This window comes from Cynocephalus volans, chromosome 11 (assembly GCF_027409185.1).
Source record: "Cynocephalus volans isolate mCynVol1 chromosome 11, mCynVol1.pri, whole genome shotgun sequence".
Lineage (NCBI taxonomy): Eukaryota > Metazoa > Chordata > Mammalia > Dermoptera > Cynocephalidae > Cynocephalus > Cynocephalus volans.
Genome location: NC_084470.1, coordinates 103,866,618 through 103,890,307, shown reverse-complemented (window position 1 = coordinate 103,890,307; position 23,690 = coordinate 103,866,618). Strand labels below are relative to the sequence as shown.

Here is a 23,690-nt window from a genome sequence, read left to right as displayed (position 1 = left end):
CCTTTCTGCTGAGGTCCCAGGCGCCAGCTGCAGAGGGACGTGCCAAGCAGGACGTGGGACCAGAGAACAGAGACTCTCCCCATGCACACTTCCCAGGACCCAGTGCCAGGCAGGACACAGCGGGGAGGCCAGCAGCAGCACCGACAACAGGAGAGGCAGAGCTTCCCGTGCCTGAGGCTGCCCCAGGTGGGGCTCGAGCACCACCAAACAGACCTCCCTCATCTGTTACCAAGATGAAGGGCCAAATGGCTTTGGGGTCAACTCAGAAAGAAAGAGCACTGTGACATTTGCACTTTGAATACTGGTAGCAACATAAAAAATGTCTTTATGGAGAAGGCAAAGAGCCTGTGTTTTTGGGTGCTCTTTCAGGGCAGCTGGTTATTTTTACTACTGTCAGGACAGTTTTCCTGGTTTAAGACCTGGTGTTCCTGCCCCCTGACCATCTCCCTGGGTAGACGCACACCCCCAGCATCTAGCTCCAGCGGCAGAAAGGCTCAGCGGCACGTGGGGGCATGGGAGGGCTTCATAGGAGCGAAATATCTTACCTGCTCCAGGGTCCAGAGGAACAGGCCAGCACATGCAAAGAAGGGAAAAGGGAAAAAGAAACTAGATTCACATGCACACCAACAGAATACTGGAGTAGCAACAGGAAAGTTTGGGTTCTGATAAAACGTACAATTACATTAAAGACAACATTTACAAGACATGGTTGTATTTAAGGGCTTTTTGGCCAATTACAATGCAAAAATATGAACCAACTCACTCTCTATTATGTAAAAAAGTCACAAAGGGCTTCCCCGTGCCTCGGCTGGGAAAGGGGCCTTGTGTGGGTCTGTGGAAAGGGGACCCACACACCGCTGGCGAGTGCAGATGCAGAGCCACAGCCGCCCCTTTGGACGTCATGTGGAAAAGGCCCTCTTCCCACTACTTTCCGAATCACTTGTTTAAGGAGGTGGCACAGTCTCCAGTAGCTCTGGTCCCTGTTCACCTTAAACTTGGAGATGCATGTGTATTTTTGCTTGATTTTTAGCACTATTTTGTGCTACTGTAACATTTAACCTTGGTGGCTCACCATTCAGACCTTTCTGTAGCTTTTTAATCCCATGAAAGGCCGGGGCCCTCCTTGAAGCTCCAGTCCCACCCGTCAGTGTGCAAGACAAGAGGTCGTGAGAACACAAGACGCAGCAATGAAAATCAGAGCAGTGACCTTTTTAACTGGTCCCTTTGCAGGGCAAGAGCCAGGAGAGGGTGACAAGCAGGTGGGGGCCCCATGACCCTCAGCTCAGCAGCCCCTGCACCTGCCCGGGAAGAGAGCACCCTGTGGAGAAAAAGGAAGAAACAGCAAACATGGGCCACCCTTCCCATCCCAGCACCCTGCCTCTTGTTTAAGGGACCAGGTATGCCTTGAAAAGCCACTTTCTGGAAACACCACCAGCCGGGCCTCCCCGGGGTGTCAGCCTCTTGAACCATCAGCACAAATGTTGTCAGAAGCCTCCTGGTCCTTCAGCAATTGGCCTGGATGTGAGGGAAGGGGTGGCAGGGGCGCCCTTGACCACTAGAAGCTGCTCTAGGGCAGAAGGGCCACAATCTCTGCCCAGGGAAGGCCTGCGGGAACAGCAAGGGGCCCCAGGTGCTGGCAGGGCTCAAAGGGACAAAGGTTTTCATGGGCGAGAGCAGCTGAGCATAAATGGTGAGCGCCTGGCGTCAGCCCGGGTCAAGGTGGCCCACACAAAGCCCCCGTGAGGAGCAGCCTTCTGGTGTTCCTCCCAAAATGTGCCATTAACCTCAGACTTTAACCTCGCAACTGCAAACTGTGTGCGTGATGGGACCTTAAATAGGTCCTCTTAAAAGGAAAGCTCAAAAAGGGAACGTACAACAGTCACATGCTCACTAAGTCCAAGACAGATGCCACACAGCCCCTCCGTCAGGCTCGGGCAACAGGGCAGAGCCAACTCCCAGCAGGGGAGGCCACCATCTTCCCACAGATCCTAACCACAATGGACTTCTGTGGACAGGTGCCAAGTTTCCTCTGTTCAACAAGCACCTGAGAATACATGCTCCTGAGCACCTGGAGCCACCGGGGAAGGTGCTGCTGGGGCAGGGGGGGGCAGCGGTGATGACCAGCCTGGCTGGAAAGTGCGGGGTCTGTTCTTCTCAGGGACTTTCCTGGGCACCCACAGTCCCCCATTACCCAAGCTAGCACAAAGCCCGCCTTGGCTCACAAATGCCCTCACTCCCATCGGGTGACCCAAGTGCTGGGTGTGCTGAAGGGCATGACCCTCCAGTCCTCAAGGGCCCTGCAGTGTACCCACAGCCCCAGCCCAGGGTCAGGTGCTTGCTGGGGCCATCAGGTCAGTTCATTCACACGGGAATGCCCACCCTGTGATGTGGGCACCCAATCCAGCCTATACCAGCCCAGGATGGGGAAAGGTGCTCTTGATATGGAGAGGCACTCCAGCGAACTTGTCTGTCCCATGGCTGGCCCAACTGGAGAGTCCTGCAAAATACCAGCTGGGACTTCGACAATCACACTGTCTGTACCCCGCCCCCCAGGACAGGATATGAACAGGAAGGGAAGTGAGGAATGTCCGGCCAGATACAGCCCCTGTGTTCCTGTCCCACCTGTGGCCCCTCTGGGGAGACAGGACAGCCTGAACTTTTCACCTTGGGAACAGACACCCAGAGAAAGGCCACAGAGGTGTCTGCCTAGGAAGCAGGGTAGGGCAGCCTCCTGACCATCTGCAGCTTTTCCCCTACCATTCCCCCCTCCAAAAATGTGTATTGCCCATTTTACAATCACCAGATGGCACCCCAGGAACTGCAGGCCCCTCATCGCCCACCCACTGTGACCACCTGACCTCTCATAAAGAGGACAAAGCCCAGGACCTGTGGCCACGCCCCCGGGCCCACAATGGATCAACACAGGACGCTTCAGGTCAGCAGGGCTGCATCTTGGGCACCATCCTGGGGCTGCCCCAGACCCCAGGACCACCATGGGAGGGAGCTGGAAGATGAGGATTCTGTGCACAGGACCATACACGAGCCCATCCCAGGGCTAGCACAGGCGCCACACACAAGGAAGGAAGGAGGACTGTGTCCAGGACCGGCCATGGAGGCTGCTTCCCCAGAGCTTATTTTTATCAGCAAAGCACCTTCAGCCCACCACGAGGCCCCCACCCCTCATGAGTGCCATGCTTTAGGGCAGCAAAGCGCATTGTCATGACCAACGAACAAGACATCGTCAAATCCTTTAAACACAGACGACACCACCTGCAACATGGCTTCACTTGAGGAAAGGCCACAGACAGCTGAGCCGGGCCTGGGATGCAGGGCATCCGTGCCCCCAGGTCTAAGTTTACACTCGTGTACCTGCAAAATCCACTGTCACCATCCCGCTCACTCTACCCAAGGCATGGCCACGACAAGGCCCTTCCCTCCCTCCTGGAGCTGAATGTGCAGAACGAGATCACAACACAGCAGTAGGGGCTCCCAGGCCCTGCCACACTGCCCCACCAGTCTCCACACCCCTCCTGCTGCAGCTGCTCTTCAGCTGTGCTCACAGCCTCTCATGCCTCTGCTGCGCAGCCCTCATGAGCCAGAGGGATACTGGAAGTCTCACCTGTGCCAAGGAAGAAAATTAGGTAAAACTCTCCACTTGGCTAGAGAAAAGAAACCCACCGCAAGCCCAAGAACCAAACAAAACACGGCCCCGTGGCTGCCGTGCAGTTAGCTCAGCACTGCCTGGGGAGGCCAATGAGTCCCTGTCCACCTGGATGCACCTTGCCAGGTGGTGTGTGAGCTCTAGGGGAAACACTGAGAAGCACCCTTTTCAAGAAGCCCGTGTCGAGAGGCCACTTGTCCGTCAACCACAAGTACAGCAAAGCACCTTGGCAGGAAGCAAAACGCCCCTCAGGAGCAGTGACACTGCCACCGTCTCCTCTCCACTCCCACATTCAAAGCACTTTATTCCACACTTGGGTGCATCCTGTGGCCAAGGATGCGTGGCTCGATCCACCCCTGGCCCACCTCCAGAGCCCCAGCCCCTCACTCCACACCTGACCACAGCTTGTCTAGGGGCCTCCAAGGAGGAATCTGAGGGGTGAGAAACATGCACACTGGGCGGCAGCACAAAGGTCTCAATGGCCACCAGGAAAGCCCCACACAACAGCAGCAACACAGAGGCCCATCGGTGAGGGTCCTGCCACATGACATGCTCTATGCCACAGCTTCATGACCTGGAGGCATCTGGCCCAAGGCTGTGGAGTGAGACCAATTCCAGAACGCAAGCACCAGCTCCATGTAGGGCTCTCACAATGGTCCTGAGCCCTGGCCCGTGGGAATGTGACATTCACAGGGGGTGGCCGCCACCTGTCCTGCAAGACCTCTGTCCGATGCCCAGGCAGCCACAGCCACCGGGGCAGCCACAGAGTGAAGGACTCCAGGCTGCTGGAAAGTTCTCCAGCCTCCCATCAGAGCCAGCCTTGGGTTCAAGCTGTGACCTGGACCTTCTAGCATGTCTCCCAGGAGATGCAGGGTGCTTCCATTCACTTGAACCTACTCACAGGCAGCATCACCACAGACCTCTGTCCTGAAACGGTCTGGAAGCAGAAAGCCCATGGAGTCAACCCACCACCCAAGACACCAGGCCACCAGGGCAGCCATGTTCTCTGCAGCTGGCTGTATCCCAGAAAGCAGGCTCGGGAGTGGGAATGGCAACACTGAGAGCCTCTCAGGCACTGCCCTCCTCTGAACCATCCTCTCCCGGTGCCCAGCCACCACCTGGCTTTAGATGACAATGGAACGCAGCACTGAATGCATGGTCCCCAAAACCCTCATGGCCCACACCCCCCGGCACTACCCTCAAACCTGGCCAAATCCCAAAGTCATCCACCAGGCCTTCTGCCCTAGAGGAAGTCCCTAGAACAAATGGGATATTTAACAGGGAAGAGTTTCTCTCAAGACAACATGAGAAGGTACAGGCCGTTCTCACTGCTCTGCTCCAGCCGGAACAGCACCATGAACATGCCCCTTCCTCACTCTTAAAGGGATCAGACTGCCTGAAAATTTTGCAGACAAACAAAACATTCAATCTTCTCTCAGCTCAAGCTGAATTCTGAGTGGCACGTGGCAGTCCCCCTTCCTAACGGCCAGCATCGCCCACTCACACAGATGTTACTGAGAGTGCGGGGACATCAACCTCACTGCAGAGCTGCACGGCACCAGCTTGATGCGGTCCCAAGTCTAAATAGTCAAAATCAGTGCACTATGTTCGCCGTTGCTCCCGATGGAAATGAAAAGGCGGTAATGAAGATGCACACAAAATGAACCCAATGTAGCCAAAATTATTTCAAAAGGAAACACATCTTCTCACAATGGATATGCCAGTCAGCACAATTCAGCAGCTTTTCAAGTCTGTCACCACAGAGCACGATTTGCTTACATTCCCCCTGAACTCGAGACACTCCCAAAGACCTGTCATCTCAAAGTCTCAAGTTATTCTTACTTTTTGCAGCTTTCAGTCCTAGAGTGACTGAGCAACAAGCGCACGACCACAGCCGCAGCCTGGGGAGGAAAGCCTCTGTGCTCCGCAGGTCAGGCCAGACAAAGCGGCAGCAACGCCGCTGTTTTTTTTTTTTTTTTTTGTCCCATCTCTCCGATGTAGTTTATGAAGAGGGTGCCTGGTTAGAGAAACTGGAACTCATTAACAGACGTGGCAAAAACCACACTGTGATGAGAGGGCCCACTTGCAGCCAAGTTAGAGCTACGGGCACCCACCACCCTCCCACCTGGAACAGTGAAAACCCAGACAAGATACAGGAGGCAACGGCCCTCGAGAATCTGGGCATCAGGTGGCAAAGCATGGTGATCCCCAAGAGACAGACAACCCCGCTGAGCCCTCCACCCCCCAGCTCACTGCCTGAGAGAGTTTCCTGGCAGTGAGAGGATCTAGAAGGGACCCAGTGGACCCCCGGAGTTCAAAGGAGGGAGCAGCAGAGAGGAAAGCATGGCACAGGGGGAGCCCCGGGTCCACAGGGCCCCCCGAGAATTCAGCAGAACCAGATAAGGGCATATGAGTGAGGAAACTCCACCAGTCACTGAGAGGACCACAAGGAATAGGCCTGGGGTTCACATCCAGCTGGCAGTGGCCCCAGTGCCCATTGGGCAGACAAGAAAACCCCAAAATTCCTGTGGAAGTGGTAGAGAACTCAAAAGAGCCTTGCCTCAGTGGTGGGTAAAAACTAACCCTAGAGGGCCGAGCCCGTGGCGCTCTCGGGAGAGTGCGGCGCTGGGAGCACAGCGATGCTCCCGCCGAGGGTACAGATCCTATATGGGAATGGCCAGTGCACTCACTAGCTGAGTGCCGGTCACGAAAATGACAAAAAAAAAAACTAGCCCTAGAATGAACCCTGCTCTGGAACCACCTAAGAAAGCTAAAGATAGACCCAGGAGGGTCAAAATGTCTCCAACTAACTTAACTGCACCTCAGAACAAAGCTCAAGAAGATATAAAGAAACACAAAAACATTCAGCACCCAAACAGGTAAATTTCAAAATGTCTGGCATCCAAAAAGCAGGAAAATACGAACTGTAGTGAGGAGAACCATTGCTCAATTGAAACTGACCAGAACTGTCACAGACAAAAGAACTCACAGAGGACATTGGAACTGTTATTACAGCTGTATTCTGCATGTTTAAAAAGCTGAATAGAGACGTGAAAGATATGATCGAGTCCCAATTCAAACTTCTGGAGATGAAAACTACAATGCATGAGATGAAAAATGCACTAAGTAGGATTAACGGCAAAGTAGACACAGCAAAAGAGATGTGTGGACTTGAATACACAGTAATAAACTATCCAAAAACAAACACACAAAAAAGAACCCAAAAGGTGGAAAAGAGCACTGTGAGCCGGGTACTGCGGTACTTCAAAAGGCCCAACATATGGGTAACTGGGGGGCCCAGAGGAGACAGGGAGTAGAAAAAACATCTTTAGAAATCATGGCCAAAAATTTCCCAGACGTAACAAAAACTGTAAACCCCAAATGTTCAGTAAACCCCAAACACATGAAACATGAAGAAAACTACGGTGTGCATCATGATCAAGTGGCTGAAAAAAGTGACAAAGAGAAAATCTTAAGGGAAGACATGCTATGTAAAGAGGAACAAAAGGTCGTGAGCAGATTTCTCTTTGGAAACAACACAAGCAAAAAGATAGTGGAGCAGCATCTTTAATTAAAGTTCTGAAACTTTAAAAAAAAAAAAAAAGCTACAATTCATTACCAGCAGACTTGCACTACAAGGAACGTTAAAGGATATCCTTCAGTCAGAAGAAAAACAATACCAGATGGCATTCTATATCAACAAAAGGAATAAAAAGTAGCAGAATTGATAACTAATTGGTAAATATACAAGATTGTTTTTCACTAAAGTCCCTTTAAAAGATTGTTGCTTAATCATAAACAATAACAATGCATTACAAGCTTATAACATATTTAAAAGTAAACTGCATGATAACAGGAAGCAAGGAGGGGAGAACGGAAATATCCTATAGCAAAGTTCCTATACTACAGAAGAAGTGCTATACTATCATTTGAAGGTAAGCCATGGTAAGTTAAACGCAATAAGTATAAAGGTGTTATCAGTCAGCCCTAGAGAAATCACGAAGATAGAAAGTATTTGATTAATCCAAAAGAAAAGGGAAATCATTCAAAAAGGAAAGAAGAACAGATGGGACAAACAGAAAATAACCGACAAGACAAAAGACTCAAACCGAATCTTATCAATAATCACATTAAATGTGACTGGAGTAAACACCCCAATTAAAAGGCAAAGATTGTCAGATTGGATTTAAAAAGCCATATGTGGCCTACAAAAAAAAACCTCATTTTAAATATAAGGACACAGATTAAAAGTAAAAAAGTGGAATAAAAATACCATGCTAACAATAGTCAAAACAAAGCTATTAAAATACTAATATCAGACAAAGTAGATTTCAGAGCAAAAAATATTAACCAGAGACAATGGGAGACATTTTATGATAAGAGTCAAAGAACCAAAAAAGAAAATGACAACAACAACAACAACAACAACAACAAAAACTATACACTCTGATGCACCTAATAACAAAGCTAGAGAACACATGAAGCAAGAACTGACAGAACAGCAAGGAGACAAATCTACAGGTGGAATAGATGTAAGCACCCTTCCCTAAGTAACGGACAGAGCAGTAGACAGAAAACCAGCAAAGATATAGCAGATTTGAAACACTGTCAACAACTTGACCTCATCAACATTTCTATAACACTCCCCCCAACAATGGGAAAATACACATTCTTCTCAAGTGCACACAGAATATTTACTGAGATAGACCATGCTTTGGGTCATAGAACAGGTCTCAACAAATTCAAAAAGACTCATATCATACAAAGGAAGTTCTCTCACTACAATGAAATTCAATTAGAAATAAGTAACAGAAATATCTCTGGAAAAATCCCAAAGGTTTGAAAACTAAATAACAAACTTTTAAATAACCCACACATGAAAGAAGAGATCAAAAGTCAATTATTATGAACTGAATAAAAATAAAAACAACATATCAGAATTTGTGGGATACCGGGCCGACCCGTGGCTCACTCGGTAGAGTGCAGTGCTGCTAGCGCCAAGGCCCCGGGTTCGGATCCCATATACGGATGGCCGGTTCGCTCACTGGCTGAGCGTGGTGCTGACAACACCAAGTCAAGGGTTAAAATCCCCTTACCGGTCATCTTTTAAAAAAAAAAAAAGAATTTGTGGGATACCAATAAAACAAGACTTAGGAGAAAACTCAAAGCACTGAATGCTTACATTGGAAAAAAAAGACTCCAAATAAATGATTCAGCTTCCAACTTAACTAGAAAAAGGGAAAATTCAACCCAAAGTAAGCCAAAGGAAATCATAAAGACCAAGATGTAAATAAATAAAAGAGAAAACATAAAAAATAATACAGACAATCAATGAAACAAAAAGCTGGCTCTTTGAGAAGAACAATAATAAAATTGATAAACTTCTAGACAGATAGATCTGGGGGAAAAAAGAGAGAGAGAAATACCAGCATCAGGAATGTGAGGCGTGGCATCACTACTGATTTCTAGGCTATTAAATGAATAGAGGAATACTATGAACAACCTTATGCCAATTAATTAAACAACTTAGACAAGTTGGGCAAATTACTTGAGTAACACAAACTAGCAACTCAAACTCAATAAACAGCAGACAACCTGTCAGCCTATGCCAGCAGACTTAAAAACCTTCCACAAAAAACACACTTGGCCCAAGTAGGCTTCCATGGTAAGTTAGACCAAACATTTTAAATAGAAATAGTAATTCTTTGAGAAAATTTAAGACGAGGGAATACTTCCCAAATCATTCTATAAGGCCAGCATTATTCTGATACCAAAACCAAAGACATTACATGGGGAAAAACAAAACACAGCAAAAGGAGATACAGACCAATCACTGCCCCTCGTGAACAGAAATGCAAAAATTCTAAACAACATTTTAGCAAATGAAATTCAACAATATTCTAAAAGAACGATTCATCATGACTAAGAGGGAGTTTATCCCAGGAATGAAAGGTTGGCTTAACACTTAAAATCAGTGAATATAATTCACCATATTAATAAACCAAAAAAGAAAGATATTCACCATATTAGTCATCTCAATGAATGCAGAAAAAGCATTTGACAAAACCCAAAGCCCATTCCTGATTAAAGTAAACTACTAGAAATAGAATTCTAGGGACCTCCTCAGCCTAGTAAAGGGCTGACAAAAACCCAACAAGTAACATCATATCAGTGGTGGGGACTGCATGTCCTCCCCATTCTATTTAGCGCCATTCTGGAGGTTCCAGCTGGTACAGTCAGGCAAGAAAAAAGGCATCCAGATTGAAAAGAAAAAAACAAAACTGTCTTAATTTGAAGATGACATAATCATCTATGTAGAAATCTGATGGAATCTTCAAACCACTAAAACTAAGTGAGTTCAGCAAGGTTGCAGGCTGCAGGTTCAATACACAAAAGTCAACTGTACTGGCAACTTATAATCAGGAACAGAATTTTTAAAACAATACTGTTACAATAACAAAAAAAAGGAAACAAATAAATCAAAAAGTCTGACAAAAGATATGAAAGAACTGTGCACTGAAAACTACAAAACATCACTGAGAGAAATTTAAAACAACCCAAGTGGAGAGCAGTACTATAATCATGGTTTGCAAAACTCAATATTGTTTAGATGTCTGTTCTTCCCAAATTGATCTACAGAGCCAGTGCAATCACAAACAAAATTTCAGCGAGATTTTTCTCATGAAAATTAACAAACTGATTCTAAAATTCATATGGAAATGCAGAGGACCTAGCATAGCCATAACAACTGTGAGAAAGAAAAGTTAGAGAGCCAATGTTAGCTAACTTTAAGAACTGATATAAAGCTACAGGGATTAAAAACTGTGGGTTTTGATACAAATAGATCAACTGAACTCACACATGGAGAGCTGAGTTTTGACAAAGGCACAAAGACAATCCAGTGGAGGAATGACCTTCATAGCAAATGGTGCTGAAACACTGAACACCCTATGCAAAAGATAAATGAACTTGGATCCACACTTTGAAACATTCACAATAATTAACTCAAAATGGGTCACAGAATTAAAGCTTAAAGGTATAAAATTTCTAACAGAAAACAGGAGATAATCTTTGTGACCTTGATTTAAGGAAGGTTTTCTCAGCTAGGAAACCAAAGTCCAATCCAAAAGTACAAACTGAAAAATTGGACTAGATAAAAATTTTAAAATTCTATTCTTCATAAGACACTGTTAAGAAAACAGCCAGACAGGGAGAAAGTCTTTGCAAAGTATAAATGTGAAAAAAAGACTTATATCCAGAATATATAAAGAATGTAAAACTCAACAAGACAACAACACAATTTAAATCAGTGGGTAAAAATTTGAGCAGACACTTCACCAAAGATGTATGGATGGCAAATAAGCACATAAAAAGATGCTCAGCATCGTTAGGTAAATGCAAATTAAAACTACAAGGAGATACCACTACACACCTATTAGAATGTCTAAATTGCAAAGACTGACCACACCACATGCTGGCGAGGATGTGGAGGAGCTACACTGCCGGTGGGAACGTGAAATGGTGTAACCACTTTGGAAGACAGTTCTGCAGTTTCTAAAAAGTTAATCATGAACACAATGTATTATCCAGCCATTCCACACCTAGGTATCTATCCAAGAGAACAAAACTTGTTATGTCACCACTAGAACTTGCACATGAATGTTCATAGCACCTCTCTGTGTAATAGTCAGGAACTGGCAATAACCCAATGTCCCAACGGGTGAGCAGATAAATCGTGTGCGGCATCCACATGAGGGAGCACTACCCAGCCGTTAGAAGGAAGAGCTACCGACACGCAACCACACAGGAGAGTCTCAACATAACTACACTGTGAGAGAAGCCAGACCAAAAAAAGAACACATTGTATGATTTCATTTACATAAAGCTGTAGGGAAGTTTCTGTGGCTGCCTGAGCAAGGGTGGGGCAGGCAGGGTGCCCACTACGGGTTGAAGACACTTCTGGATGATGGATAGGTTGATGATGTCCAAGCAGTGATGGTTTCACAAGTGCATACACACATCAAAAGTTACCAAACTGTATGCTTTAAATACATGAGTTTACTGTACGTTAATTATACCTCAAAAAAGCTGCTTTAAAAAACAACCATACAGCAATTATCCCAACTACACCCTTTGTATTCTAGGATTTGTTTGTTCTCTTGCTTTAAACAATCTCCACAGGTCAACACAAATGTGAACTAGCAACGTAAGACCACCATTTCTTCTGTGGTTACCCCAAATATATCCTTTTCCATCCCAGAAAGTTTCACAAAAATTGTGCAGCACGGCATTACAACCATTTCTTTCTCTAGATCAGGAATCTTCAAGCTTTTCTTGGAAGAGCCAAATAATGAATATTTTTGGCTTTTCAGGCCGTGTGATCTCACTACTCAGTCTGCTGCTGTAGTGCAAAAGCAGCCATAGACAACACGTGCAATTATGGGCACATTCGTGTGTCAATAAAACTTTATTCACAAAAACAGGTGGGAGCTGGATTTGGCACACAGCCACAGTTGGCGGAGCTGTAGATCTGGGGTTCCTGGAGCAGCAGCAGCAGCCACATCACCTGGGTTTTGTTATAAATGCGCATTCTCAGACCTGGGAGTCAAAGCTCTGGGAACAGGACCCAGAAACATGTTGTTTAAGAAGGTACCCCATGATTCCAAAGCCCCAGTTTGACTCACTGGTCCAGAAAACCTGCAGAATGATGGACTCATCCAAAACCCAAAATGAACAAAGCTTAGGTAAACTCTCAGCAGCTAAAAGCTACAGACCACACTCCCAGTAGAAACACTGGGCCGTGGGAAGTCTGGATTAAAAAACAGAAGTCAAGAACACTCATGGGGGTGGGGGTGGGGGTGGGGGCAGTGAAAAAGGAGGGAGGGGATGAGCCTCACTGAGCAACCTCCATTACTAACGGCTGGTGTTCCTTCCACTTCTGGACTGACCAGAGTTTCAAACCTTTGCAAAAAGCAACCCCAAATGCTTCACCTCACGTTCTTCCTTGACTCTGTGTCACTCAACAGAATTCATTGTTTAATCATGCCGTGGGGATGATTAAACCTTAAAATCTCAGAATTGGAGTATCTTGGTCATTCCTTCAAACATCAGTCAAGACTATACTATGCTGCAGACACTGAATATAAGGATTCAAGGACGATGAGTCCTGCATGTACACACACAAATGCATTCACACACCCACACTAGCATGAAATAAGTAGGACACTCCAAGAAAATAAAACCTGATGATCTGAGGATTACTTCTGGCTAAAGTCACAAATAATTGGCCTTACTGTATTTTCCTTCTTTTAAATTTTATTTTATTTTTAAAAATACAAAAACTATAGCTTACAATTTCAGAGGCTAGGAAGTCCAAAGTCCAGGGAAACACAGCTGGTGAATGTCTTGGTGGTGGTGACAGTGATGGCAGGTTATCGCATTGTGAATATGGTGGAGCAGAGAGAAAGCGTATTTTCCTTTTTAAAGCAGTTCTTTATGCCCTCTCTTCCTCAATGCTTAAAATGCAAACACTTACCTAAAAACTTTCAAATCCAGTGAAACATGTCAAGAAGATATAATAACTCAAAAGCATCATGAGGAAAGAAAAGCAGTTTCAAGATGGAAGAACGAAAACACTTCAATCCCCTTCTCCTCTCAAAAATCACAAAAGCCCTGCTCTTCAATGGAGGAGGAACAGTCTTGACCTGTAGCATACACAGGGCAGGAGGCAGTGGGGAGGAGGCTGGGGCTGAGCCGCTGCAGAGGCAGGGGCCAGAGAACCATGCAGAAGAGTCCAGGGAGCAAAGACGCAGCTACCACAGGAGGTGGAAAGGAAGTTTCCAGGGAGTGAAATCAGGGACTGGTCTGCAAGTCTGCATGGGCAACAGTTGGGGGGAGGGGCTCCCTGGGGCCTTGCCGCCCCCCTGCTGCCCAACAGCATTTCAGTTTTGACGTGACCCGTCAAGAATTGCCAACCCAGGGAAAGCTGCCCCTTTAAAGCCAAGGTCTGAAACCAACCAGAGAAGAGAATTCAGGAGAACCAACAGAAGACACTGTCAATATAAACATCATTAATAGCTGTGGAAGTAACTGGCAAGACACACATCCAAAAACAAAACAGGTGGGGGCTTTTACAAAATACACAAAGAACAAAAAAGGACATCTTAGAAACTAAAAGACATCACAGAAACTAACACACAGAGGGAGAAAGCAGTGCAGCTATGGCAGCTAGAGGACCAGCCGTCCAAGTGGAACACAACCCAGCCAGGAGGGGCTCCAAAGGAAAACAGAGGAACAGAACAGCAAAGAAGCGCCACTAACATGATCCTGAAAATGGGGGCATGAGCCCCCTGGGCCCAGTGGGTGCCCAGCACAGGACCAAAATCGCCTGGCCTAAAGGTCAGACACGGGGATCAAGAGAAGGTCCTGAAAGCTCCCACAGGACAGAGGCAGGTTACATGCCATGGCCAGAATCAGAGGGTATTGGAATTCTCCACTAGGACACTGGAGGCAAAATGCTGAGAGCAAGGTCAACTGAACATCCTGCTCTTAAACCAAAAATCACAGGGTGGAAAATTAAACATTCAGCTGTGCAAGATCCAAAGTACCAACCTCCCAGGCGCCTGTTCACACACATGCTGTGGTCATTCAGATGAGGGAATGAACCCTGGAGGGGGGCTCCTGGAACCCCACACTGGGCAGAGGCCCAGAGACACCCAGGGCAAAGAAAAACCCAGGAGCAGCAACTAGCAACAAGAGGGCAGGCGGAGGGGACCAGCAGGCCATGTGGCTGCTGGATCACACAAACAATTGTGCAAAGAGGCAGGGAATAGCGCCAGAGCAAGCACGTAGCCAGAGATCCTGAGAAAGCCAAGCAAGTGAGCAAAAGCATGAGGACCAACTCCATAACACAAAGTGGAGAGGAAATAAGGTCAGACACGCAACTTCAGGGCACAGTGTTCCCAACAGGAAATGAGGGCAGGACACACAGTGGTGTCTAGACAGGAAATGAGGTCAGGACATATAGCAGTATCTAGACAGGAAATGAGATCAGGACACACACTGCTCTGGACAGGAAACGAGGTCAGGACACACAGTGGTCCAGAAGGAAACGAGGTTAGGACACACATAGATAGGAAATGAGGTCAGGACACACTGTGGTGCAGACAGGAAATGAGGTCAGGACGTGCAGTGGCCCAGAAGGAAATGAGGTCAGGACACACAGTGGTCTAGAAGGTCAGAATACCCAGTAGTCTCAACAGGAAATGAGGTTAGGACACACCATGGTCTAGATGGAAAATGAGATCAGGACACATCACGGTCCACATAGGAAATGAAGTCAGGACACACAGTGGCCCAGACAGGAAATGAGGTCAGAACAGAGTGGTCTAGACAGGAAATGAGATTAGGACACATCATGGTCTAGATGGAAATGAGGTCAGGACACACCGTGGTGCAGACAGGAAATGAAGTCAGGACACAGAGTGGCCCAGAAGGCAATGAGGTCAGGACACACAGTGGCCCACACAGGAAATGATGTGAGAAGATGCCACTGAGTCCTAGTAATCAGCAGAAAGAATGGATTTATCAAAACTGGAGATGCAGTGATGTTGGCATGTGGGAGCTCTGAACAGCTGAACTGAAGGTCAAACAGCACCGTGCTGGTCCCTCAGTGACATGGGGTTGACAGAAGAATACTCAGCAAGAATGGAAAAGTACCTGCCTGTAGCTGACTTGGGGAGGACAGGATGGGGACACCTGCATGTTTTCATTTGACTTCTGGCACTCTGACTCTAGCTACTGTCCATGGATTCCTTAAATGACTACAAAAGAGAAGAAGAAACCCTGTATAATGGTATGACAGACCAAACAAAAGGAGAAGTGGCCTGAACTTGACTACTGGGTATGCAGGGTGGGGCAGCCAGTCCGAACCAAGCATCACACAACTGAGAGGTGACACTGCTGGGCAGCACCAGGCTGCCATCACCTGAAGGCCCCCTGTGCCCAACTGGATGGCACAGGCATCTAGAGGAAAAGAACTACCATCTTGGTCTCTTGTCTCCATTCTCAAAAACCACCTAGAGCTCACTGAGACCGTAGGGACCCCACAGGTATGCAGCAGAGGGGCCACATGCATCAAGTGAATGTGTTGATGGACTGTACTGTCCTATCGCAAATGCCCAGAGTCACATCCAAACAGCCTAGCCAACTGTGATGTCGTCAAGAATAAATAAGATTCCAAGTCAGCTCCCACAGCCAGTTCCACTTCACCTATGCACAGGCACCGCACCAGGCAGGCAACATACCGATCACATGTGCATGAGGACAGACCAACAGCCAGTGGGCTGCAATTTCAATATGTCCAGAGTGAATTCTGAGTAAATGAAGAGGAAATGCAGCCAAATCAACATCAAAATAGGATCTTCAGCTTTCACAGTCAGCAATTCCTAGAATCAGGCAGAACTGAGGCAGCTGCAGGGCTGCTCAAGGGACAGGGCATAACAACACGGGAGGCCACAGGGAGGAGGGCAGAGCCAAGTCATCCTGCCCCTTGGTCAGCTCCAATGTGGGGGACGCAGGCCCAGGCCAGCATTTCCAGCAGGTGCACCCAGGCAGGCCATCACCTCCTCCACACAGAGGCCTCCTAGACCCTTCAGAATCAATGTCTCCAGGTGAACAGCAATTCCTATGTGTGCCCAACACTTCGCAGGGGCAGCACCAGCCCAGACTGTCATAACTGTGAACCTGCCAGGAGCACCTGCAGCAACGATTCTGACAGAGAACAATGTGGTGCAGCTTGGGACACCTGAGCACCCATAAGGACACTCGAGCACTTGAGCCCTGAACACTGGCTGAGAACCACGGCCTTGAAAGGCTGCACGGCCCTCGCCTCCTCCTCCTGCTACAAGGGCAAGGCTGCAGCCAGGGAACAGTTCTTCCACCAAAGCAGACGCTGACAGCTCAGCAGGGTGCCCGCAGGAAGATGATAGGCATGCTGTCATGAGGTTTTTTATCTCATGAGATGAGCATCTAGAACACAGAACTTTCTACTCCTGCAATGAGAGCTCCATGGGCAGCACCCTGTACCTAGGTGTCCATGAGCCACCAGAGCTGAACCCCCAGCAAGGCCTTTGCTTACGCTGCCACCCCAGCAGACTCCTCACCATATCCATCAACATGGATGTCTTCAGACAGGTCTCAGAATCACACAACCTCCTCTGCTCCTGCATGGAGCACAAAGAGCATACCTACACGTGGGCCTCGTGCCAGGTCCGTACGGAGGGGTGCGTGGCCTTGCCTCCCCAGGCCTCTGCAGATACAGTGGACAGGGACATCAGAAGCGGCACACAGACTCACTAGAAAGCATCAGCCAGTTCTTGCCTCCTAGTCCTCTCAAAGTGATGTTTTTTCCTTTGCTTCGTACCATTTCTAACTGCTAGCAGTAGGGAGCATGTGGCTAATTTACAAATAAATGCACCTGTGCAGGGAACATGTCCTCAAGAAGAGAAGCGAAGCCCCGGGGACGCCAGCAGCCTCTGGGACGTGCATGTACATGGGGGGGGGTATTGAGAGAACACGTGTGTGCTCTGTACACTGTTTCCTCACAGTGCCTCTCTGAGGACAGACCAGGGCTCACATGCTCCTTTACCCCCAAGAAGGCCTGGACGGGCTGCTCCCTGGGTGTAAACAAACAAAGGGATACATCAAAATTAAAATAAAAAGATGACTCTCAGGACACCTCTTTAAGGATGACTCCAGACTCCCCAGACCTTTGGAGCCTCCAGGCTTCTCCCCCATGACACCCACTTTTGTTAAATGTGGTGGCTGGTGTTAGAGATGGTGGTTCCAGCCCAAGTGTTTTGGATTCAGATCACGGAGGCAGTGTGTGGAGAGCTATATTCACAAGGCGTGACTCACGTCACAAAATATTGATTCCACATCAGTAATCCTCACTTCCTTTGTGTAATGCTCAAAATTTCCAGCCTTCTGTTGATGAACTGGAACCCCTGGAGGCTCTTCCAGACAAGCTGACACCTGCCTGGCGCTGGTCCAAAGGAAGAGCCCACACCCGAGCTCAGGAACGGTTGTGGGGATGCCGGCCTGACTCTCTGGAGGACCACATTAGACAGCCATTCACTTCTCCAAGCTCCATCCTCTCTTTGGCCCTGATCACTGAGTCACTTGAGGTTTAAAGTCATGGCTTTGCTTTGAGGTCAGCAGCTCGAGCAGACAAAAGCCTGCAGTAGGGAGAAAACACAGAACCATGGGGGACCCTTCAGGGAATGCCAGATAGGACCACGGGCCCAGGATGATCCCAGAAAGGGGAGTGCAGCCCAGCACCAGGACCTCCGGGACATGGGCAGCCCCCAGCTGCCACAGGCACCAGCTCAGGAGCCCTGTGGGGCCTAAAGGACCCATCAGCTTTGCCAAAGTTGAGCCCCATCGTACAACAACAGCCACTCCAGTCAAGACTTTCCTGCTTTTCCTAGAGCAGCTGGAAATGAACTGAGCTAGTCATTACCTCATAGGACTTCCAAAAATTAAAGGTAGGATAAGGTTTAAAACTGGACAAGAAAGGAGAGTTTTCAGTCCTCAGTATCTGAAGGAGCCACCATCCACCCCAGTCCGCTTTTCTCCCTCTGACCCCACTCACCCAGATGGGGCCACACAACCCTGGGGGAGGACCTCGGGAGGCCTCGCAGTCAGGTGCGCAAAGCACAGCAAGAGGAGCATGAGTCCCCGCGTGCCTCGGCCTGTCTGGGCACAGACACTGCCAGGGACAGTGAAATGTCAATGGGGCACAACAGCAGGGAGGCCTCCGGAGAAAGGGCCAGATAAGCTGCACTCGCCATGCTGTGCCCACAGCCAAGGAGCAGAGAGGGAGTCCAGCAAAGAGAGGAAGGTGTTCGGTTGTAAATGATCAATGACAATGAGGCCTGGAAAAATGGCCAATGTTCATGTGCAGAAAAATGCCTTGCTGCTCATTTTTCTAGAAAAGCCGTCTTGTGCAGGCACAACTTTGTGATTGAGACTTGAGAATCTGTCAGATAAACTGGGCTTTGCCAGTGACATGTGGCACCTCAGCTGCCTGGCACCATAGACACACATGCCGTCCACTTGCCGGTGGGTATCTGCTCATCACACAGCTCTGGCTGAAGGGTGTCCACAAATCTACATACCAGGTCCTGCGGGTCAGGAACAACAAGCCACACGGCACTGCCATGAGACGTGAGGGCGCCCGAGGGACTGCAGGGAAAGCTCTGCTCGCTCTCAAAAAAGACACCAGCGAGGACTGACACCAGCAAACAGCCAAAATGACAATTTAGGCATCAAAATAATGACAAGAACAGATCGTACTGGTGATGCTTTAAAAAGAAGGGTCCACAGTGATACCAACCAGCAAGAGGCAGGAGAGGAGAGGAAGCGCTCTACAGCCAAAGAGGAAAACACCACAGTCTCCAAGGCCGAGCCCGGCAGAATCGCCAGAGGACCCTGAACCCACAGGGAGCAAGTTCACAGGGCCAGAAACATTACAGGTTCTAAAGTCTTCCTGTGGATTACTCATTAATTACCGAGGGATAAGGCTCCTGAAGACAATGCATGGATGCCAGGCTCCTACCCAAAACGCCTCCCGTGCATCCAACCAAGGACCACTGGGCACAGCCAGGCTGGAGGTGCTCCACACGACGGCCCCCGGTGCCCTTCAAATGTGCCAGCATCGTGAAGGACAAAGGGCAGCTGAGGGACTGCCCAGGTACAACAGGGCTCAGGAGAGTCATCGGCTGCACTGCAAGGCAGGGCTTGGGCAGAAGTAAGCAGTGGAAAAGGACTGGGACAGCAGGCAAGCAGGCTGATGGCTGCAGCCCAGCCACAGGTGGTCATGGGGTCAGCTTAACAGATATGGTGACCACAATGCCCTAGCTTTTAAGAGATTCACTCACAAGAGCTTGAGAGAAGAACCGAAACATGTTCTCAAAGGATCTGCAAAAAACTACAAGACCTCTCACATGGAGACAGGAAGCCAACATGGCAAGCATCGGCGATGGTGCATCACGGTGAACAGGGCCGCCACGCTGCTTGATTCTCACGTTACCATACATCTGAAGATTTCTCCAAACATCAAGTCCTAACCCAAGGAGAGGCAGCAGGCTTGCACACAGGTTCATTTCTGCTCCCCCATCAGCCATTGACCGCAGCACACCTGGGGTGGCAAGGCACACCTCTGAGTGGACGTCAGGCCCCAGGGACAGCCCCGGTGTAACTCGAGGCTGCCCCAAGCCTGTTTCAGCTTGTACAGGACAATGAGCGCCATTAACATCCAAGCTGTGTTTAGCGGTTTCTCTGAAACAAGCAGCCAAAACTCACGCAGACCAAAACAGCATTATGACATTCAACTCCCAAAATTCCAAATTCTCTCAACTGCAACAAACCCTGGCCCACTATAAACAGATCTCAAATTCCAGGTCAACTCTCTAGTGCAGTAATGGACAAATACAAAGTGCCTGTGGGCCTGGACAACAGTGGCAGAAGGATGGGAAGGCTCCAGGGATACTGCAGCTCAGAGTCCATCTACAATGCTGGTGCCATAACCTTTCCCACTGACTCTGTCTCTCCCAAGCTTTCAGCCCCAGCAACAGCAGACGGAATCAGGGGTCTCCAAGCTGGTTCTCCACACACCGCCTTGCTCTCAGTGTAACCCCGAGGACGGGGAAGCGGGCAGCATGGGCACCGCCCATTCTGGCCGAGGTGACTGTCCAGGCCCCAGGTTCCACCCCCCAATCCTCGAGGCCTCATTGCCTGGACAGGGAGCTGGCCTAGCCTGTTGGGCTGCAGGGAAGGGACGTGGCTGTTCCACACAAGGTCCCACAAGCATACTCTACAAGTCTCAGATCCACAGTCACTCACACAACATGCTCACCAACAGCCTCCCGGGAACCAACAGAGTCATACAGCTGAACACATGATGAAAAAGGGCCCTAGCCTACAGGCCCAGGTGACGGAGGCAAGCTAGACCATCAGGGAGATGCCAACACAAACACCAGGCAGCGGCAGGGGGTGGGTAGGGGGGCCAGGGTTGTGGTCACCTCTTTCCCACAGAAAGACTGGACTTGGCCATAGGTCAGTTGTGCACGCCCCAAGCACCTCTGGAGTCCAGGAAGGAGAAAGCGCAGTGCTGGGGCAGGGAGCAGGCCCCGGGGCTCCCCTCTTCCCACTCTCCACAGAATGTCGAGGTCTAGCCAGTGGGTTGTCCCCACTCTGAGTGGCCAGGGAAGGGATGTCCCTCCTGCCTGGCAGCTGCACCCCATGCCAGGGAGACATTTCAAGGAGCTACCAGGACACCAACACCTTGCCTTGGGTAAACGCAGCCCACCTTTGGCAGAGAGATTAAGGAGGAGGAAGGAGTGCAGGCCTCCATGTGGCGAGAAGTCTCACTCTCGGTGAGCCCATCTCTTCCTGAAGAACTTTCTCCAAGTCTGGCAGAAGGCAGACTGAACAGTGAGAAGTGAAATCCGTACCAGGCCCACCTGGAACCTGAAGCCCTCCTGCCGCCTTTCCCTGGCCCCAGGCTGAGACAGCCATCTGTCCAGGCCCTGCCCTCTCCAGCTGTGCACACCTGCACACACATGTGCGCACACGCGCACACGCGCACACGCGCACGCACACACACACACACACACACAGCTTTGACACAGGCCTCCCCAAGAGGCAAAGGCAGTCCAGGCACAGTGGGCAAGGCAGGGTCTCCAGACCACCAGACTGGACCCCAGGCCCACCAGCACGTTCTCTCTCGTGGCTGTCACAGGCCAGGCACACAGCAGGAGCTCTGAAAGAAAACAGTGTCCATACCCAGGCCTGCTTGTTGCTGTGCTTCAAGGCCACACTTCCACTCAGAGACTCACTCCCACCATGACTCTCACAGCCTCCATCCCAGCAGGCTGCTGTCACCTCTGCATGGGGCAGGAACCCTCTCGCTGAGCACCTGGCAATTCCAGGCACAGTCCCTGCCCAGCACAGGGGGACAGAAAACTCACAGGCAGCCCTGGGCACTATCATGTGCAGGGTCTCCTCTTATGAAGAAGATTCTGGCACCAAGACGTTTCGGCCTCCCAACATACCACAGCAGAGACCTGCGGGCAGCCCACCAGTAACAGAGAGCAGCCAAACCAAGTACGTTCAGCAGATGCACCAGGAGAAGGTCACTTACAACAGTGGAGACACTCACTTATGACAGTGAGAAGCGATGAATGCCCAGAACAGAGAGAACTACAACCAAAAAAATGGATCCACATAGCCCAATTCAAAATGGGCAAAGGACTTGGACAGAGCTCCCAAAGAAGATGCACAGATGGCCCATGAGCACATGGAAAGATGCTCAACAGGGAAATGCATATCAAAGCCACAGGGAGACACCACCTCATACCCACAGGATAGCTACCATCAGGAAGACAGAAGATAACGACATGGGCAGGACGTGGAGGAGTGAGAGCCCCGTGCACGGCTGGCAGGAGTGCAAAACAGGGTGCCGCTGCAGAAAACAGTCTGGCAGTTTCTCAAAAAGTTAAAAATAGAACTACCACATTATCCAGCAATTCACTTCTGGGTCTATACTCAAAAGAACTGAAAGCAGGGTCTCAAGGAGCTATTTGCGCACCCGTGCTCTCAGGAGCATATTCACAGCAGCTACAACATGGAAGCGGCCCAGTGTCCACCCACAGATGAGTGGGTAAGCAAGATGTGCACCACACATACAACGGAATTATTATTCAGACTCAAAAAAGGAGGAAATTCTGACACATGCTACAACACGGGTGAATCTTGAGGATGCTATGCTCAGTGAAATAAGCCAGAAACAAAGCAACAAGTACCATATGATACTACTCATGTGAGGTCCCAAGAGGAGTCAAATCCACAGAGACTGACAGCAGAAAGAGGTTGCCAGGACTCGGGGAGGGAGACAGGGAGCTGTTGTTCAATGCAGTCGGAGATCGTGTTTGGGAAGACGAAGAGTTCTGGAGATGGATGGCAGTGATGGTTGCACAGCAGAGTGAATGTGCTTAATGCCACTGAAGTGTATTTAAAAATGGTTAAAATGGTAAATTTTACATTATGTCTATTTTGCCACAACAACAACAACAAAATAACATGCACAAGGCAAATTACAGAAAAGAGCACTAAAAATAACAAAATGGTCGATCCCACTAGAAAGCAAAGAAATACAACTCAATGTGACTTTCCACCTGCCAAACTAACAAAGCTATTCTAAATAACAGGACCTTAAGGAGGTGGGAAAATGGGTAGTTTCTTTACAGTTCTGTGGGTGTGTAAATTGGCACACCATTTAGAAAAAAGTTTTGGTAATACGTAAAACTGACAGTCTTTGAAATGGCCCTGCCTCTTGGGGACCTCAGGACCTATTATATAAGTGATCAGAATGTGCACAAAGACTTAAGCACAAACGTGGTCAACCCACATGATTTAAGATGCAAAAGAAATCCATCCAGGCGTAAGTTGTGTCTGTGTAAGTGCGCGTCCAACGTAAACAAACAGAAGGGTGACAAGCGGGCATCCCTCTGACCTGCCAGATCTGCAAGAAACTCACCATGCCCGGTGTCACATGACAAAGGGGAAGGCAGGACAGGGACATTTCCGAAGACAGCCTGGTGTGATCTACACACCCTCTGATCAAGCCATTTTACTCCTAGTCCCATGGTCCACATACACATGCAGCTCGTGCACACGCATGCACCAAGATGTACCCAACAACCCTCTACACACTTATACTGAGCCACCCACACTGGAAGCCCAAATGTCCACCTACACAAGAACAGGGATGCAGCAAAGCCACACAGCAATGACAGGGATCCAGCCAGACTGATGACAGCGCCGAGTAAGAGGGCCCTGCACAGACAAGCACCAAAGACTAGGGATCCTGGGACACAGCTTGGCGACCACCCTGCTGCCCCACAGGGCAGACACAGGGAAGGGAGGCTCCTGGGATGGAGATCCTGCAGGGGCACAGGAAGACAGA

General features: G+C 49.0%; 1 pseudogene; it reads right to left on the bottom strand.

Moving 5' to 3' along the window:
* Window positions 1–259: 259 nt before the first annotated feature.
* The window catches only part of LOC134390532 (ski oncogene-like), a 35,687-nt pseudogene continuing 12,256 nt past the window's right edge, over window positions 260–23,690 (bottom strand).